Genomic DNA, 26,011 nt, shown 5'->3' with positions numbered 1-26,011 from the left:
TCACTGGCAAAGTCCATTAACAATTTCTGAGAAATCAAAACAGAATCTGCCTAATAAAGTCAAGTCTAACCTTTTTTTCTCCTTTGCATTTAGTCTAGTTTCACTTGCTCACAGGAAACTGCCTGCACAAGCCCCCTAACCGGCACTTCAGCCCAGGGTTCCCAGTACAAAGTGGCTGCACCCTACGCTTCAGAGCTTGGCGGGCTGTGTGCAGAGATAATGCACACGGCACCTCATTTCAAGATGGCGGCAGAGGGCCCCATGCAGAAGCACTGCTCTCGGCACCCCACTTCAAGATGGTGGCACTTAGCACCTCACTTCAGGATGGCGGCAGAGGGCCGCGTGCCGAAGCACTGCTCTCGGCACCTCACTTCAAGATGGCGGCACTCGGCACCTCACTTCAAGATGGCGGCACTCGGCACCTCACTTCAGGATGGCGGCAGAGGGCCGTGTGCAGAAGCACTGCTCTCGGCACCTCACTTCAAGATGGCGGCACTCGGCACCTCACTTCAAGATGGCGGCACTCGGCACCTCACTTCAGGATGGCGGCAGAGGGCCGTGTGCAGCAGCACTGCTCTCGCACCTCACTTCTAAATGGTGACACTGGGCCAGGTGCAGAAGCACTGAGCTCCACATTTTGATCTGAACAGTGGGGAGTAGTACAGCGGCAGCCGCCAGGCAAGAACTCCGCCTCCCTCCATGTGGACAAAAACTCTACAAAGCTGCCCTGCCCGTGGCGTGTTTGAGAGGCGTGTATTCTAGTGCACAAGCTTGCGCCTCTCCACCCTCTGATTTAAGGATTAACCTTTCCTTTGCCTCTAAACCAAACTCGAGCTCATTCTGGCTGCTCGAACAATACTGAGCAGAAGGACCCTCGTTGAGGACCAGCTCCAGAAAATCAGAACAAAATGAGCTATAAAAGCCATGAAAAGACATAGAGGAACCTTAAATGCATGTGACTAAGCAAAAGAAGGGGCTTCCCAGGTGGCGCGGTGGTAAAAAATCCACTTGCCAATGCTGGAGACAGAAGAGATGCAGGTTGGATCCCTGGGTCGGGAAGATCCCCTGCAGCAGGAAATGGCAACCCACTCCAGTATTCTTCTCTGGAAAATTCCATGGGCAGAGGAGTCTGGCGGGCTACAGTCCATGGGGTTTCAAAAAATCAGACACCACTGAGCACCACACACTAAGCAAAAGAAGTCTATCTGCAAAGGCCATGTACTGTGTGTGATTCCAATTATATGACATTCTATAAAAGACAAAATTATGGAGTTAGCAAAATGGTCAATGGCTTCAGGGATTATGGCAGGGGGTGGGAAGGTGGGGGGGGGGGATGAGATCTGACACTGGTGGGAGGATGAAGAGACAGAGCACAGAAGATCTGTGAAAATACTTACAGTATAATACTCACAGCAGTGAAAATCCTCTCTATGATGCCATAATGATGGATACATGTCCTTAGGCATTTGTCCAAGCCCATAGAATGCCCAAGAGTGAACTCTAAACTATGGACCTTGGGTGGTTAAGATGTGTCAATTTTGATTCCTCAGTTGTAACAGATGTACCACTCTGGTGGAGATGTTGATAGTGGGGGAGGCTGTGCATGTGATGGGGCAGGGAGTATAAGGAAATCTTTCTACCTTGCTGGCAAGTTGTTGTGAACCTCACACTTAAAAAAACAATGCCTTACTGAAAACAAAAAAAGGATTCTTCAAGTGTAAGACCCCCAACTAGGGATGACCCTAGCCTTAGCACTCTGGTGCTGGACACAGCTGGACAGAGACAATGAGCCTTAAGCTTAAACTTGAGGACTCTGGAACTCCATTGCCTCTTTTCCCACTGCCAGGAGGTCTGGCAGCGTGGTCCACTTTTGTTTGGGATGCAGTGTGTCAGGGTCTGCAGTATCAGACGAGATACTGTAAACACGAGAACAGGCTTTGAATGGACCAGACTTTGAGACCTGGTCTGCCTCTTGTGCCCAGTCACTTCAGTTGTGTCCGACTCTTTGTGACCCTATGGATTATAGCCTGCCAGGCTCCTCTGTCCATGGGATTCTCCAGGCAAGAGTACTGGAGTGGGTTGCCATGCCCTCCTCCAAGGGCTCTTCCTGACCCAGGGATCAAACTTGCATCTCCTGCACCTCGTGCATTGCAGGACGATTTTTTATCCATTCAGCCCCCTGGGAAGCCCAGACTGTCTCTGGCAGCTTAGTAATATTTTGGCCACAGGTTCTTGGTCTGCAAAATGGAGGTGCTAATCTCTGCCCTCCCTATTCCACATTTCTTTAAGCAGACTGAAATAAAATGCGCTAAACTGGTTTTCAACATGTTCATGTTTTTAAGTTAATGCTGGGTAAAACTGACTTTTGGGGAGTACATTTTAACACATTCATGAAGCCACCACCTCAACCAGGGTAGAGAACAGTTCCATCGATCCACAGGAAATTGCTTTTTAACCTTTAAACTGCACTGTAAATGTTGCTGGCATGATGTTTCATGGGCTGATACCTGGCTCTCTGACAATGGGGTATCAGATAAGGAATATTCAAGGCCTGGTACATTTCTTAGAACATTAGGGGGAAAAAAATCCAGTAATTGAACCTCCTGATCATCAGTTGCCTTTGCACTCATTGTTCCTTCACCTGCAGCATCCTTTCTACAGATACCTGCATGGCTCCTCCCTCATCTCCTTCAGATCTTTGGTCAAATGTCACTTTCTCAGTGAGGCCTCTCCCGACCACCTGAGGTTAAACCATCTGTTTCTTTGGATTTCTCTTACTCTACTCCACTTGTTCCTTTCTCCCAAGCATGCATCACCTTCTATAAACTACATACTCTACTTTTTTGCTTTCCTTATTGTTGGTTCTCTGCTCCCTGATAGAATGTACGCCCCCAAAGAACAGAGACTCTTTTCTGATTTGTTCACTGATGTATCTCCAGCACTTAGAAAAGTGCCTAGCACATAATAGGGGCTCGATACATATTTGTTGAGTAAACCTGCTTAAAATAACAGGAACAAAATTAAACCCTCCTTATCTTTTGTCTGCGAAGACTAAATGTGTAGTTGTGTAAGAGGAAGCAGCCATCCTAGTGGATGCATAAAAGCCTAAGTTGGGCCACACCTGGAGTAACAGGAAGGCATAACCAATTTCATTTTTTTAGTTAACTCCTTCTCTACGAAGAAATACCAAGACTCATAAATTCTCTCTATCTTTGGCTCAATGAGTGCTGAAAATTTTTTCTTTTTCCTCCCCCACTTGGAACCAGAGTTTGGGTAATTAACAACTGTTTAAAACTCCTTCTGCCTGGGCAGAAAGTTTAAAAATTAATGGAGACAACATGGGCTGAGCTTCATCCATATATTGATGAGCACAGGCAGTGTGGGTGAGCCTTCAAACTCAAAGAGTGTGCCACTCAAGTTGCAGAGCTAAGAGATGCTTAACTTCCTGAAAAAAAGGTCAAACACGCATCTGCCGAGGGAACAGCTCCATTTCCACATAACAGATCCGCCGGGCCTTTCATCCTCTGAGCTCTGTTCCAGCCACAGCTACATGAAAGTGTGTGCTGTCTTTGATGAGTTCATATCCACTCACAGGGGCCCAGATCTCCTGTGAGAAGCAACACTCTGGTTCCCACAGGTGTGACACTGTGGATCCCCAGCCAAGAATTGGGGCTTTGGAGACAGGATTTGTAGGTTATTAGAACCCACCTGGGCAGGAGGCTTCCCCCTGGGGCTCAGGGATAAAGAATCTGCCTGCAATGTGGGTTCGATCCCTGGGTCAGGAAGATCCCCTGGAGGAGGTCGTGGCAACCCACTCCACTGTTCCTGCCTGGAGAATCCCATGGACAGAGGAGTCTGGCAGGCTACAGTCCATAAGGTTGTCAAGAGTCAGACACTGTGCTTCAGTCAGACACACCACCAAAGTGGCCAAGCACTGAAGTGACTGAGCACAAGCGTCCAGGAATGGGAGGAATTCCGAGACTGAGATTGACACATAAACACTTTTGATACTATGTATAACACAGATGACTATTGGGAACATATTGTACAGCTCAGAGAACTCTACTTAACTCTACTTGTAGCACTGCGTTGACCTGAATGAGAAGGAACTAAAAAAAGGAGGGGATATATGTATATGGACAGGTGATTCACTTTGCTGTATAGAAAAAACTAACACAACATTGTAAAGCAACTATACTCCAATAAAAATCAATTAAAAAAAAAAAAGAAATCACCCTCCGCACCTTGGCATATATCCAAATAGAGAAATGCCACAAAAAATGTTCATGTACGTGAATACTGACATTTAGCAAACAAGACTGGACACAGGCTTGGTATTATCTGACAGTCACATGGGCTTGTCTCTGATTTATCAAGACTTTCCTCTGAAGGTCATTGTCAAAAATACAAACAAGCTGAAATCTGGAGCTAAATGGTCATCTTTGGCCCCTCTCATTGCTGCCCATGGTGTGCCCTTCAAAGTAAATTAAGGAAATGTCTAGTGATGTTAACTTATTGTAAAATAAAGTAAAAACCACAAGTGGTTTGGAAGACATATTGCACAATATCATTTCTAGGCTTTTTCATTCTAAACTGGGTCCAGTTTTAAATACCCCATGCTGCCTTCCTAAGATGAAGACTAGATAACAAACAGACAGGGCCACACAGGGAACCCAACCGTGACACCCAGGAACCTGTCCTGTCCTCTCCAGTCTCAACTCCAAGTGAATGGAGAAAACAGAGCGGGGAATGGTATGGAGATCTCCTTGTGCTGATCATAGCTGTATCCCTGTCAGGGTCGGGCCCAGAGTCAGCTGTGTGATGCTAATTTGCACCAGCTTCAGGGAGTACCCTGTGTTGGCCTCTTGCATCACTTGGGAAAAAGCAGACAACACAGCTGCCAGCATGGCCAGAAGAGCACCTGAATCACTGTTGCCCAGCAAAAGGCAGGCAGGCTTCCAGGACTGCTGTGGCCCTGTTAGACAGCACTTCATTTCCAGTCTCCAGGCTGGGTGATCCGTGATGTTTGCAAGGCAGAGCAAGGGAGTAAGTGAGCCAGAATTCTGTGCCAAACCAGCCGACACGGAAGTATGAAAGTGAAAGTACAGTAAAGTCGCTCAGTCATGTCCGACTCTTCACGACCCCATGGACTGTAGCCTACCAGGCTCCTCTGTCCATGGGATTTTCCAGGCAAGAGTACTGGAGTGGGTGCCATTGCCTTCTCCAGAGGATCTTCCTGACCCAGGGATCGCACATGGTCTCCAGAATTGCAGACAGACACTTTACGTCTGAGCCGCCAGGGAAGCATAACGACCATGATAGTGGTGGTGCTGGTGGCGCTGGTGGTGGTGGCTGCCACTGACTGAGTCCCTGTGGGGAGCCAGGACTGCAGGTAGATGCCTGCAGATGGTGGTTAAGCCTCACAAGCACCCTGCCCAGGAAGTACAATCATCCCTATTTCACAGAAGAAGAAACTGAAGTCCAATGACAACAAGACATGTGTTCAGTTTATAAATGATCATTACAGACTGTCAGGCACTGCTCTAAGCACCTGTCCCTATGAACTCACGCATCCTTCCTTCAGCCTTATGAGGCAGGTGTGCTATTCTCACCCGTGCTGTACAGATGTGGACGCTGAAGCTCAGAGTTACACTGCTGACAAGGGGCAGGGCTGAGATTCACACCCTGGCAATGCAGCTCTGGTGGGCACCGCGGTAACCACTAGGCAGCACTGCCCCTTCACGGTATCAGGATCCAAACCCAGGTCTGTCTGGGATCTACTGATTTTTTATCACATCATGGTCCCTTGGGGTTCTGTGAGCCTGGAATCTGTCTTCCTGGGCGCCTTCACCTTAGCTCAGTTACACAGATGCCCTTGGGGCTCCCCCTCCTCTCTGCCCTGCCTCCCACACAGTGGTGTCACACCCCTGTCTCCTCTGTTTGGCACGACCTTCCCTTTGCCTTCCTATGTCCTCCAGCTGGTTATTTCTGACTCAGCTCATCCCCTTCTCCTCTGAGGAGGCTTTCCTGACTATTCTCACCAACTGATGAGGACTAAGGCTCTGTGACCCTGCAGAGGCTGGCACACACCCATCACTGTGGGTGTGGGGTAGGGACCAAGTCTGGCGTTAGAGATGGTGCCAGGCAGCTCCAGGTACCCAGAGTGAAGGAGAGACGCCAGCATGGCCAAGGTCTGGGAACCAGCTGCCACATTCCCGTGCACTGGGTCAGAAAACTCATGGAGCTAAATAAGGAACCTTCCTAGAGACAAAGGAGACCTTTGGGAAGCTTGCTCAGGTCTGCAGCATACCTGAGGATACAAAAGAAGGGCTGACACGGAGGGAAACACCAGTCACTCGGAACATGTGGATGAAGGTATTCACAGGTGAGGAGGGAGACAGAGAAACAGAGACAGAAAGACATATATGTGTATACCTATAGCTGATTCACACTGTTGCACAGCAGAAACTAGCACAACATTGCAAAGCAATTATACTCCAATAATAGATTTTAAAAAAGGAGACACAGAGAGAGAGAGAGAGAGAGAGATAGAGAGACAAAGAGATACAGAGAGAGACAGAGACGGAGAGACAGGGAAAGACACAGACAGAGATTAAGACAGAAACAGTCCGGGAGACACAGAGAGGGCCCAGGCAGTAGCCACTGAGGCACTCATCACGGTCACTCAGCTCCCACAGCCTCCGCCCGAGCTTCCTCAGGGCAGACGGCCAGGCTGGCGGTGCTTTTGGTGGCCAGGTGCTGCTCTAATGAGGAATTTAGCAAGTTCACTCCGCAGAGCAAAGGCGTGCTATGAGGCATCTTCAATTTATGAGGTCCAAACCCAAACTCCTGATTTCCTGCCATCTCACCCACCCAATAAAGAATCTGCCTGCAATGCAGCTAGACCTGGGTTCAATCCGTGGGAAGATCCCCTGGAGAAGAAAATAGCAATGCAGCCCAGTAGTTTTGCCTGGAGAATCCCAGGGACAGAGGAGCCTAGCAGGGTACAGTCTCTGGGATCACAAAGTCAGACATGACTGAGCGACTAACACTTTCACTTTTCACCCCTACCCAAACTGTCCCTTTTCCATCTTCCTCATTTCAGCAGATACCCCATCCAGTGGTTTAAGCTAGAAATGTGGGGAGATGCTAGGATTCCTCCCTGTGGAGCCTCCCACATCCAGGCCACCACCAGCTCTTATCCCCAAGGAAGCCTCTGAATCCATCTACTTCTTTCAACTCCACCATCACCATCACCATCACCATCAGTGTGTGAGCTGCCCTCATCCCTCACCTGTACCAAACTGCCTTCCTGCACCAAACCAGAAGCTCTCCTCTGGCCTCCCTGTCTCCCCACCTGCTCCCCAGCTCTGACTCCTGCCCTCCTTTTTTTTTTTTTTTTAATTTTATTTTTAAACTTTACATAATTGTATTAGTTTTGCCAAATATCAAAATGAATCCATCACAGGTATACATGTGCTCCCCATCCTGAACCCTCCTCCTTCCTCCCTCCCCATACCATCCCTCTGGGTCGTCCTAGTACACTAGCCCCAAGCATCCAGTATCGTGCCCTCCTTGTGGATGGCATTCAAGCTTCTTTCAAAGCTTGCAGGCCAACATCGTCTGGGACCTTCCCTCACTCAGTCTCTGCATCAAACCACCCACTTTCCTGTTTCCCAAACAAGCCAGCCTCCTTCCCCAGCACCATCCCCTGCCCCCAGGCCTTTGCACATGCTGTTCCCTTTGCCCATTCCCTCTGCCCAGAATGTTCTTCCCAGCTCGGCCTTGTCATCCAGCTCTCAAGTCCAATGCCACTGTCCCAGAGCTCTTCTCTGATCATTTCCTGTTCACCCTGGACCCCTAATCTCCTTCCACCCTCCTGCGGCATCTTCTTTATCTTGGGAATGGTTTTACTTCCTGCCAGACCAGACCCCCTCAGCCCTCTCCTGAGACCTCACATAAGATTCAGATGCAAGACTGGCACCCTGAGAACTTGGTAATCCTCTGTCAAAGGACTCCAGGATCCCAGGACCCCAACGAGGGTGTGGGCGATATCCCAACAGAAACAACTATCTGGAGGGGCTGGACCTGGGAAGGTGGGGATGCCTGTGAAACCACACAGAACCACGCACCATGACACCCCTGCTCTCACGACTCTGTTGCCTGATGTGGAAGGCAGGTATGGACAAGGAAGAGACTTACCTGTGTGCATTCAAGTGGCCAGGCAAGTCCAGGTCACCAAGTCTTCAGCTGGTGTTTTTTGTTTGTTTTTTTTTTAAATGACTCCACCAATATCACTATTAAAATACAAGATTCTCGGGCTTTTAGTGCCTACTTGCCAACTACTCATTTCACCCTCTCCAGGGAACACTTTTCTCCTAAATTAAAAATACTAGTAACCACTACGTGGCTGACTGCTTACTCAAGCACTGAGCTAATCTAATTATAAGCATTACTTCATTAATCCTCACATAACCCTGTAAAGCAAATACAACTCTTAGCCCCATTTTACAGGTAGGAAACCGAGGCTCAGGGATTTCAGGACTCGGCAGGACATCATGTACTAGATCAGTCTAGTCTATCTCCAGATGCAGCCCTTCAACCACGTGATACCCTGGTTTGCTGGCCCCCCTCCTCCCAATAATCCTGACATCGGTATCAATGGAGTGCTCCATGAGAGCCTGACACCTACCAGGCAGCACTCTGGCAGCCTCTGCAGTGTCCTTCACCTTCGGGAGCCTGAGTCCTGGCACTGGCTCAGAAAGTTCCAGGAACAGTGGGCTCAGCTGCAATTATGGTGACACTGTCCCTGCTCTCGCAGGCTAGAGAACCCGGCAGCCTCATGCTCGCATAAAGGAGCAGGTGAGGGCAACGCTAGCACAGATTTTCACTAAAAGAGGTGGGAGCTACCACCACGGACTCCCTGTGTGACCCGAACAATAAAAATGACAGTAATGGTAATAATAAGAATAATAGCAATTCACAGCAATAACATTAACAGTAATCACAGTAACAATAAAATACAACAGCAACAATATTATAAATATTGTTGTAATAAATAGTATTTATACAATGCTGTCTGTGTGTCGGGTACTGTTTTAAGCCCTATTTATATATTAAACCAATTAGTCCGAATGTGAATCTCGTTATTATCTATTTTTCACACAGAGGAAACTGAGGGCCAGAAGGGCACAATAAATTGCCCAGTAGTCAGCATGATTCAGTGTGGGGTCAGGATGTGGCCCCACACGTCATTCCGTCACTTCTCCACCCAAGAGTTTCTCTCATTTCTAAGAGGAGGAGCTCAGATCTGAAGAACTCAGATGCACATTTTCTGAAGAACTCAGATGCAAGACACAGAAAAGTGGTTTCTTTCTCTGCCTTCCCTTATCCTGATTTCTAACAATGCTTGTCAGCCTCCACTGATATTAGTAATATGGGCAAAATTCTTGCTACATGTCAGACACTCAGCTGAGCATTTACCTGCACCTTCACTGTGTCCCATACTCCTAGTAATCCTACAAGGAAGGTTCTAGTATCCTTATTTTAGAGCTGAAGCACCCGAGGCTCAGACAGGTTCAGTCACTCGCCTGAGGTCACACAGCAGAGAAGCTGAAGAAGTCTAACAAGGTTGGTCTGATCCCAGAGTCTAGGCCTTTAACCACGAGTTGTGTCTGATTGTTTCTCTTCCCTACTCCTCTCTCTTCAGGAGCAACTGAGCTGGGGAAGCGGCTGGCCTCAGCCAAGCAGCAGTAATGCCCCCGCAGGCCAGGCACTATGATACCCCAGGACTGATGACATGTGACAGGCAGGGGGACGCGCCCACGGGAAGCACAGCCTTCCTATCCTGGCATCAGATTTCCACCGAGACATCCCCGGGCAGCCGCCGTGACTCCTTCCAGAGCTCGGCCCTCTGGTTCTCTCCTGCTGGCACTGGCAGACCAGGGGAGGTTTCTGCACAGCGTGGATGGAGATGTTCATGGTGGGGCCTCCAGCCCCCACACAGAACAGTCATTTCTGCTGCGCTCGCTGGTCCAACTGTTGCTGGAATGCTGGACTCGCCTTCACGCCCACCAGTGCTCTCTTTCCCCTCCACTTACTTTTTTTTTTTTTAATCACAAAAAGGTTTTCTCAAACTCTTTCCTGGGGGGTTTGAAACTGTCTGGAGACAGAGTCCTTCTCAGGAAAGGAGACCTTCACAGGCCTCAGAACATGGCATGAAAATAGCCCCCACGGCTCCCCTGCCCCCAGTGCTTCAGCATCTTCTTCCTTGCAGAAGGGGGTTAGGGGTGGAGGAAAGAATCCAGTGATCCCACAGCCCCCCAGACCCCGCCCCAGGCAGGAGACATCCCATTTTACAGAAGAGTCAAGTGAGGAATCTTGGCTAGGAGTCAGGCTAGAACTCAGCCTTTCTCCCCTCTCTGGATCCTACCTCAAGTAGCTGAGATGGAGAAGGACCCCTGAGCTGCTGGAGGCAAAGGCATGAGACTGTGTGGGAGGCAAGCAGTGGAGATAACGTGAAAGGGCACCATGGTGGGAGAGGAAGCTGGAGCTTCAGCCTCCTGGGCGTGAAGGGTCTCAGAACCATGTGGAAGAGCTTGGACAAACAACAAGAAGCAGCTGCTGTGTTTAAGCAGGGCAGTGACGTGGTCACATTTGTGTTTAAAAAAAAAAAAAAATTCTGACACTATATGCTATGGAAATGGGATTTGGAGGAAACCTAATGGACACAGGGAGACCAGGAAGGAGGGTTTCACAGTGATCTATGAAGGAGATTGTTGTGCATGTCTGTCTATGAAGGAGACAGATGAAGAGAGTAGCAAAGCATCCCTTTCATTCACTCCCACGCCCATAACAAACCCTTCGCTCTGTTATGGGATTGTATGGAGGTGAATCTGATATAATCCCTGTCTTCAAACAGTTTATAACATTAGGGACATCGAAGAAACAATACGGGATGGAGTCACTCTGTTTCTTTGACTCACAAGTATCTTCTGAACACCTCCCATGGGCCAACCCTTTCCAGTTGGTGCTGGAGATGTAACAATGGAAAAAACCCCAAATCTCTGACCTCATGGGGGTCACATTCAAGTGTGTGTGTGTGTGGGGGGGTGATTAGTCAGATTCTATTGATTCTTGCTTAGGAAACAACGCATGTATATTTGTCAGTGTCATTTGCCTTCCCCGATTTCAGTCAAAAACACACGGTAAATCACAGTTTTGCTGGAGGACAATAGAGTATCTACTGGATGCAGGAAAAGTTGAGCAGAAAGACAGATTTAGAAGAACTCTAAAAACATAATATCGAGGGTCATCTAGGATAAGGGTGAACATTCCCAAACAAAGCAACTTTTAGGGGTAACATGTATTGTGATGTTTCACGTGGTACTCTTTCAAACCTCAAAAAAGGTATACCATACTGTTTCTTATTAACTAGACAAGATAGAATAAAAATAGTAAGTTTTAAGCCAAAGGCCAAAATCAGAAAAGAAAAACCTTCATAACTTGAAACTTTATCACTGAAATAGTCCCTATGTGGAATAACCCTGAGACGACACCGTTAACACAACCGTGACACTACTCTATAACACAACTGTAGCTATTCTATTGATATGCATGGCATTGCTGCTACTCCTGCTTCTCCTCATACTCTGCAGATGCCCTGGAGGGTTTATGCAGCGTAACAGTTAAAAGCCTGGGTTCTGAAGTCAGAACAACCTGGGTTAATACCCCCGCCAGCTCTTCTATTTCCCAGCACTGTGACCTTGGGCCTGCCATTCATTTTTCTATCTCACTCCGCTCACCCAAAAACAGAGATAATAATTCTATCTCATCTAGAGGTCTGCTGTGAGAATGAAATGGGTTAATTTACATAAAGTGCTTTGAACGCAGCTTGGCACACAGCGAATGTGCAATAAATTGGTAGTTCAGCTGCAGGAAGATGTGGCTCTGGCATCCTTGGAAAGCAGGCAGGGTGGTGTGCAAGAAGGAGATGCAGAGTCTGTGAGCTTTGAGGAAGGGCCGTGGTAGGACTGGGTACAGGGCATCCTGTCGCAAACCTCTGCACGGTCCACCAGCTCGTTCACTGGAGCCACGTGTGTGCATGCTAAGTCGCTTCAGCTGTGTCCGATTCTGTGACCCTAGGGACTGTAGCCCACCAGGTTCCTCCATGTATGGGACTCTCCAGGCAAGAATACCGGAGTGAGTTGCCATTTCCTCCTCCAGAGGATCTTCCTAACCCAGGGATTGGACCCTCATCTCTCATGTCTCCTGCACTAGAAGGCGGGTTCTTTACCACTAGCACCACCTAGGAAGCCCCACTGAAGCCATAGCTTTCCTCAAAGGTTGTGTCACAAGAGCCTTGGAAAGCACAGCTGCCCCTCTGCGCACCTAACTCTTGGATTGCTTGGTACCTTTCACTGTGGCGGGCCCCTTATTAGTAAATGGGGAGCTGCTGAGTTGCTGCAATCCCCTCAGACTCACTGAGCACACGAATTCACAGGACTCCCACCCATCACTATACAGACATGTACTCTTGGTCAACCAGCAGCAGCATCACCCAATCTACACTTCCTCTCAGCTCCAGTTATTTTCTACCACCTCTAAGCTTCTGCTTTTGCTTTTCCTTCTGCCTGTCTGCCCCTTCTCCCTCTTTCTCCAAGTTAGAATTTCTACTCAACACTGACACCCCATCTCAAACACACTTACTTCTGTGAAGTCACCCCAGTGAGCTCCCCCAGGAGTTTCTTACAGTGTAGTTGGCCAATCACCAACACAGAATGATTTGTGGTGCTTGCTGACCATAGGCCTCCTACTTTAGCAGGTGGGAGTCCAACCAGCTGCATTGTTACCAACCTCCCCAGCTGACTCCCAACACACACTAAGTCTACAGCCCAGAGAGCTGGCCTTGCACCACTGTCTCTTAGCAACTTCCCTGTCATCTGGGCTCCCCAAGTCCTTTTCATGTGACTTTGAGAGATACCTGCTCATATGCCAGTCGAACTGCTTACAGTACATCTCCTGTCACCAGACTGTGAGGTTCTTGAGGGCAGGGAACATGCCTGAATTATATTTAAACTCTCAGCACCTCCAGCAACCTTACCATGCCGGACTCCTCTTTTTCCTCACATTCCATGCATCACTGGGTTCCATAGCTCTACTTTTAAAATATTTTTTTTGCCACTTTTCACCTCTTCTACCCCAATAACCCTAGTCCAAACTACCACCATCTCTGCCCATGGACTACTGCAACAGTCCACTCTCTGATCCTTCCATTTTGATCCCTATCCCCTACAACTTCCTTTTCACACACCATTCAGAATAATTCCTTAAAAACAAAGCAAGCATTTACAAAACACATATTCAAGAAAGCACTGAAGGACTTCCCTGGTGGTCCAGGGGTTAACAATCCACCTTGCAATGCAAGGGATGCGGGTTCCACGCACTGCAACTACCGAAGCCCATCCACCACAGCTAGAGTCTGTGCATCACAGGGAAAGGTCCCGCGTGATGTAACAAAGATCCCAAGTGCTGCAACTAAGACCCGATGCAGTCAGATAAAGCAAGCACTGACATCAAGAAGATACAAAGAATTAAACTCAAAACTTTAGAGTAAAAAACACAAAAGCAACCAAAAATGGGTAAGAGACTTGAATAGATACTTGACCGAAAAGGACACAAAAAGGGAAAAAACATACATGAATGAAAAGATATTCAACATCGTTTGCCATTAGGGAAAGGCATATTAAAACCACAGTGAGATACCACTAAATGATCAGAATGGCTAAAATAAATACTGAAAATGCCAACTGCGGACAAGAACACAGAGCAACGGGAACTTTTATACACTGCTTAAGGAAATGCCAAAATGCTACAACCATGCTGGAAAATAGTTTGGCAGTTTCTTATAAAACTGAATGTAAATTTACCATCTGCCCCAGCAATCCAACTCCCAGGTATTTATTTATCCTAGAGAAGCAAAAATGTATTTTCACACAAAAACCTGAACACAAATGTTTATAGCAGCTCTATTCCTAATTGCCAAAAGCTGGAAAGGAAACAAGTGTCCTTCAAGGGGTGAATGGATGGACAAACTGTGATATGTCTATTCAATGGAACACTAGTCAGCGATGAGAATGAACAAACTCTGGATATACCCAACAACATGAACGAATCATGAAGACCTTATGCTGAGGGAAAGAAGCCAGCCTCGGAGGGTTACATACTGTATGACTCCACTTAGCTGACATTCTCAAAAGGACAAAACGGTAGTGATGGAAAGTACAGCTGTGGTTGCCAAATGTCAGAAGTGGGGTATTCATGGTTATAAAAGGAGAACAGGAAGGATGTTTCTGACAAAGAAACAATTTGTATTTTCACTGAGGTGCTGGTAGTTCCATGAATCTATACATCTGTTAAAAGTCATAGAACTGTACACCAACACAAAGTCTACTTTACCATATAGCAATTAAAAAAAGTTAAAGCGAATGAAAGAAGTCAAATCATGTAACCTCCTGGTTCAAAATCTCCAACTTAGGGACTTCCCTAGTAATCCATTGGTTAAGAATCTGCCTGCCAATGCAGGGGACACGGGTTCACTCCCTGCTCCAGGAAGATTCCACATGCTGTGGAGCAACTAAGCCTGTGAGCCAGAACTACTGAGCCTGCGCTCTAGAGCCCACGCTCCACAACAGAAGTCCCAGCAATGAGAAGTCTGTGCACCGCAAACTAGAGAGTAACCCACGTTTGCTGCAACTAGAGGAAGCCACATGTAGCAACAAAGACCCAGCACAGCTGAAAATAGAGAAAAATAGTAAAACTTAAAAGAAAAAACCCTCCAACTTAGAACAGAATCCAAACTTCTCTCCACAGCCCATGAGTTCCACCAGTGCGGGTATTTCAGATACCTCTCGGGCCACATCTTCTCAAACTCTTGCTTCTGTGTCTCTCTGTCTACCCCGAGGCGCCCCTGCTGTTCCCTCTGCCTGAAATTCTTTCCCACAGATATTTCCAAAACTCACTTCCAAACTTCCTCCATGCCTCTGCTCAAATTGTCAACTTCTCAGAGAGACCTTCTTAAACTGAATTTTCTATAATGGCATTCCCCCCTGCCCTTATACTGTTTACATTTTAATTCATAGCATGATCACTAACTCACATCTATATGCACTTTATATTTCCCACCAGAATATAAGATCCACGAGGCTAGGAATCTTGTCTGTACCATTCATCAATACATCCTCAGTACCTAGGGCTTTGCCTACCACAAGATGAGAGTTCCACAAATAATTGTTAAATGATCAGTGATTAAACCCAGGAGATGAACATTTAGTGATGAGATTCCTAATGCATTGAACTTGGCCGCATACTTTGACTTCTTTGCAGTATCCTTCAAATCACCTGTCCACTTGGCGCCTAAGTAAAGCAGCCTTAGCCCAGACTATTTAATTAAGCTATCAGTGTTTTAAAAATGAATTAACTCAACAACTCCCTACTAAGCGCAGCCTTCCAGTACTTGGTTAGGTACCTGGCTTGGGATGAGCTAGGATGGGGCAAGGCTGCAAGCACCCTCATTCTTAGAGTAATGCCACATGGGGTTTCCTCAGGGCTTCTAAAAAGCTATCTAGAAGTGCTACTAATATGTGCAAAGAAGTTGGAGGTGAGATTGAAGAAAGAAAAAATATACCACCTCTCCTCAACACCATTCCAAGGAGAAGGAATAAATTAGCACTTAAAGGACACCTACTCTATATGTTCCAGGCACTCTCTAAAAGTTCTATTTAATCCTCCATCCACCCTTCAAGGTGGACTCTATGGGCCCCATTTTCATACATGAAAAGAGCCAGGCACAGAGAGGTTAGGTAACATGCCCAGAGTCACACAGCTATAGGTAATGACTGGTGCTCTGAACTCAGGCCTGTGGAACATCAAACCCGATTCTTTTCCCACTCTGAATTTTAGAAGCAATATTCATGAGGGTGGACACTGTCCAGAGGAACCAAGCAGACATGCCAACCTCAAACAGGAAACGCCAGCCCGGACACCTAGATTCTTCACTAAAACTTCTCAAAGGTCGGCATCAGCAAATCTGCTAAAGCAAGATGCTGAGCACTTCCAGTAAAAGTGTACTGAGCATCTGCTCTGTCACTGGGCTCACGTTTAGTATCTCACTTAATTTTCATCATCATTTTAAATGGGTTACATGTATGAAGCATTAAGGGCTATTTATCCAAAAACAAAGGTACCAATCCTGCAAGCAAACAAGAACACCTGAGAATTCTCTACCCCCCACTTCATGCCAGTTAGAAATTTTGAACTTACCTCAAAAACAGAGCAGTGTGAAACTCAAACAACTGCATATAAATTTTTTTTATATGCTAGTTCTTTTAGTCTTGGTCAGGGTTTTACCCACTAGTTAGCACAGGAATTATTGTTCAGTGTTGCATACACAGAAACCAGGCAAAATGCAATTTGAGGGGCAATGAAAATATCTTCAAGGGTATTTTGGCTATGAATGATTTCTACCCCCATACTATGGCTCTGGAATCTAAATATCAGTAAGACAAAACTCTTCTCTACCTCCTGGAATCCTCTTGTTTACTCCTGCCTGGTTAATAATCGAGAGATCATAGATCGAGAAAGGCAGAGAGAGGCTACTAAGTGCTACTCTTTGCCAGGGCAGCAACGCCTGACGGTTACCAGCCGTTTCTGATGACGCTGGCAAGGAGAGGAGTTTCCTGCCCACTGGACCACTGCCATCCTCAGGCCACTCTTCCTCCATTTACCTGCTACCCACTCCCTTCCACATCCACCCCCGGCTGCTAGCTTTGCTTTCTAGCCCTGCAGAATATTTATAACCCCTCTTTCCTATGATGATCATTAGCGTATTCAAAGCCTGGTATTAGGATGATTCTTTCTTAACGTTATAGTGATCAAGAAAAGAGTCACATATCTGCATTGCGCTTTTAAATAACTAAGTGATGGTTTTTACTTCTGGGTGTTCATCTCTGCACATCCAAGACACTGACACCCACCTCCCCACGAGGCGGCTCCACTGATCAGGTTCTACATTTTGGGAGCTGTGCCCTGGAAATATGCAGCTTAGTTAGGAAGACAAAGAACAGAGATCACATGTCATGTGGCCAGTGTTCTTACAATGTACAAATTAGGTGCTGGCCACATGTAGAGGGTGAGGGTTGCAGCTGCCTCCCCACCAGGAAAGCTTGCTGACCCATGAACTAGACTCTCCCGAAACACAGCTTGCATCCTGAGTCTCTCTGGGGAAACTGACCAGGTCTCAAGCTTTGTTTACTTACTACCCCATCCATGTCTCAGACCTGCCTCAATGTCAAGCCCACAGGAGGTGCTCATTTAGCCTTCCTCCACTCTCTGGCACTTCAAAGGGGCCTGGAGATAAGGATAATTCAGTTGAAATGATCCCAAAGTTCTCAATGAAGGTTTAAAAATACTCTTTAATAATAATATCACTTCACACACCTAAGGTAAGGCGTCTTGGTCTCCATCTCTACCATGTATCAACTCACTGAGTGATATAAAACAGGTAACGTAACTTCTCTAGACCTTCATTTTCCCAGATATAAACTGAGGGGCCTGATCCAATGGACTGTAGGGTCCTCTCCAGATCCAGGGACCATCTGCTGTCCCAGACAGTAAAGTGGATAATCCACAATAATCTGACTGAACTGGCTGATCTGAAAAATCACTGTGTAATTTCCAAAAGAATGGAGAGCATGCAAAGAGCCAGAGGTAGACAAAGATTCCAGCTCCAGTTCTTTTGTTACTCTACCATGAACCACCACCCCAGCACAGGTTCAAATGCCAGTGTCAACATTCACTGAGTGATGATATTGGGTAAATCACTGAACTCCTTCAGCCTTGATTTTCACATCTTTAGATTGCTTATTCTACCTCCTCCCAGGCCCACTGGGAGGGTGACGCGTTAAAATGTGTGTAAAGCCCCCTGCACCCAGAGGACACATGCTACGTTTCCCTTTGTGCAAACATCCTTCACCTCAGCAGTCATCCACTTAATCAACAGACTCAGATCCTGAGGCTTTTCATGATCCAGAGCATAGACAGCCAGAGAGGAAGGGCTCTAAAAGTCAATTAGTTCAACTCCCTCCCACCTCTGTGACTGACACATGAAGAAACTCAGACTCAGAGAGGTGCAAGGACCTGCCCAAGGACCTACGTGTTCTTCAGCAATAAAGCCCGGCCCAGAACACGGGGTGGTAGACGCCAAGGGTCACACAAGACACAGACAGAAACCTCTGCAGGCTCTGCTCTCCTTAAAGAAAATAGGGACACTCCAAATAAAACCAAATTCTAAAAGCAACGGTATTTTTTATTTACAAATTTTGGCAAGGGCTGCAGAAGAGATGTAGAGTCACAGTCTGTCTATGAAATGCAAAGTTTCCCTGAATTCCCTGTGAGATGAAGGGCAGAGTTTCTTGCTAGCAGCCCTTCCCAGTTACTCCAGTCCCCTTTCCCCTCCCCATTTTGACTTTTTTCACTTTGTACACCTTGAGGGAGACATGCTGCACTAGGTTCCCATCTGAGCAAGGTGAGAAGTCTCAAGTCCAGGCAATAACGCACGCCCTCTGAAACACAAACGGCACAATCCCCCAACTGTGCTGTCATAATACAAAGAGAATCCTCCTGCTCCCGGAGAGCTCCAGCACGGGACATTAAGAACATGACCCAGTCCACAAAGGCACACCCAAGGGCCAGCGATCCAAAGGTCCCCCTGAAAGACACAATCAAAAATCCCTGAAGCCATTTAGGTACTCCTGGAAACCTCAGCCCAGAGTCCATCAAGGGCACTCAACTGAGCACTGAAGAGGGAGCCCCAATAAGACAAGGAGGGGCGTGGGTGACAGCTGGCTCTGGGGAGATACTGCTAACCTGATGAGCCCCCTCCTGCCTCAGATTAACAGAGAGAAGCATCTCTCTTCCAGAAGCACTGGGCAGAAAGCTACACCAAGAGCAGGCTTGTGAACAGTGTCTTGTCAGCACACTCCCCACCAAGCGGCCCCCTAATCCAAGCCTCACATGGTGTTCTTGAGCAAATAAACACAGAGAGGGAGACCGTCCTGGCCTAGCTCACACCACATGTGGGGGCAGTTCTGCATGGAGCCTGTGCCAACCTGCCTTCTAGAGCTGTTCCCTCCCGCTGCCCCCAAGGCTCTTCTCCTCCAGGCCCATTCTTCCTTCCAAAACCGGGGGCTCACCTCCTGGTTCTGAGGATCCTGCCAGGTTGAACAATGCTCAGAAGCAGGTGACCATTTAGCAGTTCATCCAGTGGGACCTCTGCAGGCCAGAGCAGCTGGAGCTGTGCCCGTGCCCAGGGGCAAGGAGAGATTGCCCTGTATAACTTTGAAAGGGCTCTCTCTTCCCTAAACACTTCTGATCACCCTCCTCCCCCTCCGTAGTACTATGGAGACATGTGCTCTGCTTGGGAGGAGGTAGGGAGGAAGGTGCAGCTATTTACTGGAAGAAGGGCAACAGCCAGCTGAGCCATGCTCCACGCTCACAACCAGCAGAAGCGGACTGGGAGAAAAATAGCTCTGTGTGCTGCCACAGAATTATTAACCCTTGGGCTCCAGCTTTGCTCCTCACACAGCTGAAGCAAGAGAAACAATACACTTAACCAATGGAGTGCCAGCCAAAGACATTACATCACCAGTCAGCACTACCATTGGCTAATAATTCCTAGAAGGCATTATCTACTTCTAGGTGCTTAACCCTTTCGTGAACATCACAGCAAAGACTCAAGCATTTGGTCCAAGCCTATGGGTCCTGGACATGCTTTTACCAGGATGATCTGGGGTGCTTTCTAAACATACAGATTGCTAGGTTCCATCCCAAATCATCCAAATCAGATTCTTGAGAAGTATGTGATGGTTTAGTGGCTAAGTCAGGTCCGACTCTTGCGACCTCATGGACTGAAGCCCACCTGTCTCCTCTGTCTAGAGGGTTATAGTCCACGGGATTTCTCAGGCAAGAATACTGGAGTGGGTTGCCACTTCCTTCTCCAGGGGATCTTCCTGACCCAGGGACCAAACCCTGGCCTCCCACATTGCAGGCAGATTCTTTACCATCTGAGCTGGCAGGGAAGCCCGCATGGATTTCTGTGTCTTAAACAGTGTTCAGAGTGCGGAAACCACTGGCCTATTCAGAAACGCTTCCTCTCTGAAGGAATGAGATGAGATTTTTCTGATCATTTGTTACATGCCCAATGCATTACTATATCATCTCACTTATTTCCTGCGCTGAGCAGTGATGTGACTGGCTCCATTTCATAGGTATAAAAAGAGAGACTAAGTCATTTGCTCAGAGACAGAGCCCGGCTTTGAAAGTCAGACTGTTTGTACCCTATCTTACTCCTCTTTTGAAACTTCCAAAATCAAATCAAGCTATTTGCCTACTCATTGACTCCAGGGTTATAGAAACAATAGACCTCCTGGATAAGCTGGAAAATGCCAGTAACATGTGACGCATGAAGAACTAGGGAGTGAAGAGAAAGGGAATTCCCATACCAGGTGTTCAGGGATCATGAACCTTCCAGAGAACCCTTCTCTTTCTTAGGCTCAGTTCTTCTGCTTCTGCTACAAATCTCTGCTTAGCTGTCACTTTCTCTGGGAAGCCTCCTCCTACCTCCAAATCTGGGAGAGATGCCCCTGGTCCAGGCTCCTATGTCCTCTGCATCAGTGGCCTCACTGCTTGCTTACCAGGTAAATTCCACAAGATTAATTACAGCCATTTGTACCTTCACCAACATAGACCCAGCACAGTACCTGCCACATGTGAGCACTCAGTCTTGACTGTGGAAAGAGGGGAGGGAGGGAGGGGTGGAGAGAAGGAAAGAGGGAGGGAGGGAGGGAGGGAGGGAGGTAGGGAAGGTCCTTACTCAAATTCTAAACAGCATCACCCTGATGCGGGAAAGGCAAAGGACTGGAAGCCAGGGGAACCACAGGTACAAAACTGTCTGACCTTGGGCAAGCCCATTCTCAGGGGGCCTTGGTTTCCCCATCTGAAAATAAGAACAGAAGCTACAAGAATTACATAACTACCTACAAGAACTTCCTTGTAGGTAGTTATGAGGATCAACTTAAAGAATGATAGGAGTTTGGATGCACTCCTCTGCACTTTCTCCCTCGATCTCATCCATATTATCAGCTGGCATCAAAGTGCTGACACCCCTCTTAATAGCCGGAGGTCCCCCTCGTCCCTGTGTGGGTGTCTTGGACATCTCCAAGACAGCATTTACATTTTCTCCCCCTGATCTTCACCACCACTCTTTGACTGGTGCTCCTATCTATTGATCTTTTATTTTTTTGGTAATTGAGATGAAATTTATATAACATAAAATTAACCATTTTAAAGTATACATTTCAGTAGCATTTAGTATACTCATAGTATAGTTCAAACAGAACTTCCATCCAGTTCCAAAATATTTTCACCATCCAAAAAGGAAACCACTTAGCAGTCACGCCCTGTCTACCTTTCTTCCCCTCTCCACACAAAACTCTGGCCAACACCAATCTGCCTTCTGCCTCTATGGATTAGGCTACTTGGACTATTTCATATAAGTGGAATCATATAATATGTGACTTTTTGTGTCTGGCTTCTTAAACTTAACATGTTTCCAAGGTTCATTCACATGGTAGCAAGTATCAGTGCATACTCAATCACTAAGTCATGTCTGACTCTTTATGACCTCATGGACTATAGCCCTCCAGGCTCCTCTGTCCGTGGACTTTTTCAGGCAAGAATACCGGAGTGGGTTGCCATTTCCTCCTCCAGGGGATCTTCCTGACTCGGGGATGGAACCAGAATCTCTTGTATCTCCTGCACTGGCAGGCGGATTCTTTACCACTATGCCATCTGGGAAGCCCAGCATGTATCAGGACATCCTTCCTTTTTATGGCTGAGTAAGATTTCATTGTAAGTACATACCACATTTTTATTCATCCATTCCCCTGTTTATGGACAGCTGGCATCCAATCTTGAGCCATAAACCTCGGGGGGGGGGGTCACCCTTGATCCTTCCCTTTCCCATAATCCTGACATCGAATGTATCAGCAAGTCTTGTCCATTTAACACCCCCAATACAGCTCCTTCTGCTTTTCCAGTATCACTGCTCCCCTGCAGCCAGGACACCAACACCTCTCTCACCAAACTCCTCATTTGTGCCAAGATCCCATTCTTCTTCCTAGTCCTTTTTTTACCCGCGAGCTGCATAAACCACATCATCCATTCACTTCAGCAATATTTACTGGGCACTTTTCTTTATGGAGTTTGTCTCCAAGAGGCATGACAGACAACAAGCAATTATGTAACACCAGGTTGTTACTAGGTCATTAAGATCCTTCACTGAGTTTTCATTGCACCTTGAGTAAAATCCAAGCTCAGCATGGCCTTCCATGACCCCATCTATTTCTCCAAACTCATCTCAGGCTGCTCTCCAGTCATGCTGGATTCCATTCCTCCACCTCAAGGTCCTTGAACAAGTTGTTCTCTCTGCCTCTTGACCTTGGCATTGCTGGACCTTCCGCATCCCTCAGATCTCAGTGTAAATATCACTTCTTGGTGATACTACTCCTCTAAGTGGATCTACCCTTCATTAACTTCACTCATGCAAGAAATATGTGCTGAACACTGTGCTGGGATAAAGTGAGGTATGACCTCCTGGAGCCCTCAGTGTAGCAAGGAGGACCAATTACAGGGAAGTAAATACAATGAATCAGCAAGTGTGGTGAAGGGGGCATAAAAGGGAGGATATCTGCTTTATACCGGATGATCCAAAAGGCCTCTCTGAGGAGGTTATATTGAAACTGAATGGTGAGAAAGACTCCAGCGGGAAGATGGCCTATTACTTTCCATCACACCCTGGCTATGTATTGCAACAGTCCATTCTTCAGTATTTGCTTTGAAGGAATCAAAGCATTTAATGTCAGTCTCTGCCTCCCCTAATAGACTAAACTGTATTCCCAGCACCGAGGACAGTACCAACCATTTAGGAGGTATTCAGTGCACATTGATGAATTAATTACTGATCAATTAGTTAATCAATTCACCAATGAAATCATTCCACAGACTGAAACAAGTTCTGTGTTTTTTGCTGTGGTCATTACTTTATAGCAGAAGGACACCTACTCTGTTGGGTTTTAGAAAACAATGGGCTGACTGTAAAATGAGAATGCATATGCGTAAGAGACACTGGATAGTAGTCATTGTAGTCATTATCAGGAAAGATTCTTTCCTTGTGGAAGCTGATCGACTCAATTCAAACTCCAAAATCCATTTTCAAGTGCAGTCAAGAGTTTAAAGGTGAGAGAAAGAAATGCTTCTGTTCTTCACCAGGCACAGCGCAAAGCACCTTCTCTCTGGTATCTCGGCCACTTCCCAAGCCCACCCTGGGAAGCAGCTGCCCAGGCACAGCTCTCAGCAACCCCCTCTAAGAAGAGGGCACCTCTCACTCCCCATGCCGGTTTCTGGGAGTGCTGGCTGCACACAGCTCACAGTTGAGCTCCTCTTCAGGAACCATCCTGCTGAAGGGACACCCAAAGTTATGCCCCCTTCCCTGGAGGCAGTCTGCCCCCACTAATTGATCAACATGGGGTTTCAAAGGCCTGGCCCCCAGCCTCAGATCACCTGAGGCCTCTCTTGCTTTCCATCATTGACCAACTTCTCCCTCTGCCCCCATCCTGATTTCCTCACCATCCATCCCTTGGAGAGTGAGACCATTCCCCAAGAATCCACTTACACCCAATTCTCAGAGCCTCTGAGTCTCTTCCCTTAGAATCCAACCTATGACAGGTGGGGATGATGACTTCTTTTTTAAATAAGAAAACTGAGATTCAGAAAGGTTAATAATGTCCCCAAGGCACATGGCTAAAGTGACTTTCTGGTGTGACTCCCTGTCAAGACTTTTCTCTTCACCACAGCCTCTAATAGCTGAGGCTGTGTCTCCATGAGACAGAAAGAGCCCATAGAGAGAAAACCAGAAGATCAGAAACGACTGGCAGAGGTTCCCTTCACTATCCTCCAGGGGGCACCCCTGACAACAAGGTCCAGGTCAAAACCTCCAGAAACAATATGAAAATGACCTGTAGGTTGCAGAGGAAAGCATCACATGAGCAACGTCTCCATGCCTGAATGATCCATGCCTGGAAGCCAGGGAGCAGGGCTCTGGGGCAGACACTTCTGCCTTTAGGGGCCAGAATATTTACAACCACATCCAAAATATTAACTGCAACTTACCAGCTTTCTATTGCTCGAATCTCTATCCATTTCCATAGAGCTGCCAGAATTCTTCCACTGCCCTCCTTGATCACAGGACAAAAATCTATAGAGTCTAAGACTGCATTTTAAGGTCTGTGCATGTTTTAGCTCCTGCCATGTTGACAGCTCATTTCCTCCCCACAAAAGCCCCAGTCCTATTTGATTAGCTGACATAGGATTAACTGATGGTCTAAGTTAGGATACTGGACTTTTTCATCTTTGCACAGGAACATCTCTGGAATTCCTGCTATCCTATCACACACACACACACACACGCATACAGACCCCCTACCCCAGTCTTGGTATCCAATCACACACACACACACACACCCCAGTCTGCTATCCCATCACACACACACACCCAGCCCACACAGCTTTCACCCTGGCAAACCCTCCTACTCCTCTAGTCCCCATTCAATAGTCACCTCCTCTTGAAAGCCTTCCTGGCTTGCTCATGGTCCTCCTCTCCAGGTAACATCCCCTGTACAACACTGCATTATAACTGTTTCTCCTGTTCTCCTTCTTAGTCCCAGGGACTCCTCCAACACCCTTCTTCCTGACTCTAGGGTTTAGCACATTGTCTGGCACACAATAGGAACCCGATAAACGCAGAATAAATACACGAGGCGCTCCATAAAGCACTAATTTCTCTGTCCTAGCTTGGCCATGGAACCACTCTGAGTTTTTTTTTTTTTCCCCCCTCTCTGAGCTCCAAGAGACCTAGAAATAAGAAATGGCATGATGAATCTGACCCCTGGCTCCGGGGGCAACAGGTCAGGAGGCGTCTGCAGATCTAGGCAGAGCAGACGTCCGGCCTCTGCGGTCGCCAGTTCCCCGCAAGCTCTTCCCCGGGCCCCGTCGCTGGGTGGAGATTCTCTTCGAAGCCACTATCCGAAGCCCCTCTGGCTCCCCGGCCCCTCAGGCGTGCCCCGCACGCACACCTGTCCGTCCCAGGGTCGGCCCGGCGAGCTGGCAGCAGCACTCGAGGAGGCAGCTTGCCGCGCCGGCTCCTCCGCCCACTGTCGGGCCCCTCCGCGCTCCCGCATCCCGCAGGCACAGAGCCGGAGCGCCTGGGAACGCAGCCTGGCGCCGGGACGCCACCAGCAGCCTCGGCGGGAGGTGGCGGGGACTCCCTGTTACCAGAAACCTCACAAAGTCTTAACTTCGCTGCGGGTTCTGCTTACCTTGCGAGCCGCCAGGAACCCGGAGCCGGGGGTGTGCCTTGGCCGCGGCGCCCGCCTGCAGATCCACTGGGGTCCCGGAGCTCAGCCTCCGCACCCCGTGGCGCGCGAGCGTCTCCCCTCGCCGCGGGGCCCCATTGGCTCGGGCAGCCAGGCCCCGCCCACGGGAGGCTCCGTCCACTGGAGGCCCCGCCCCTCGCGCCCCTCGCGCCCCTTTTGCCTCCCGGCTACCCGGCTCTCGGCCCCTTCAAGTGGTGAGGTGCTTCTAGACTCAGCTCTCACCAAGCTCAGGCAACCGAGAAAGGTAATAATTCTCCATCCCAAGAGCGTCTAGACGCCCCTCGGGGAGTGTGAAGAGTGCAGAGTCCCTGGAAACCAGCTTTGAGAAAGTCACCTGACCCTCCCTGGCCTTTGGGAGACTCCAGAAATCCCACAGCAGATGTCTCAGGCCCTGTGCTAGGCACTTAGAGCCAGGCGTGCCTCGGGGAACCACACAAAGTTTGTCACCCTCACGGATTTTGCAC

At 47.9% G+C, this 26,011-nt stretch overlaps 1 protein-coding gene across 1 annotated transcript in view; it reads right to left on the bottom strand.

Annotated features, from left to right (window-relative positions):
- SYN3 (synapsin III) overlaps positions 1 to 25,592 on the bottom strand; it is a 499,918-nt gene extending 474,326 nt beyond the window's left edge. The window contains exon 1 of the mRNA XM_070370203.1: positions 25,491 to 25,592. The gene's annotated coding sequence lies outside the window, so the exon portion shown is untranslated. The remainder of the gene's footprint in view (positions 1 to 25,490) is intronic.
- Positions 25,593 to 26,011: the final 419 nt, after the last annotated feature.

This window comes from Bos mutus, chromosome 5 (assembly GCF_027580195.1).
Source record: "Bos mutus isolate GX-2022 chromosome 5, NWIPB_WYAK_1.1, whole genome shotgun sequence".
Taxonomy (NCBI): Eukaryota; Metazoa; Chordata; class Mammalia; order Artiodactyla; family Bovidae; genus Bos; species Bos mutus.
The sequence above is the reverse complement of the archived record's forward strand: the minus strand, read 5'-3'. Positions and strand labels throughout refer to the sequence as shown.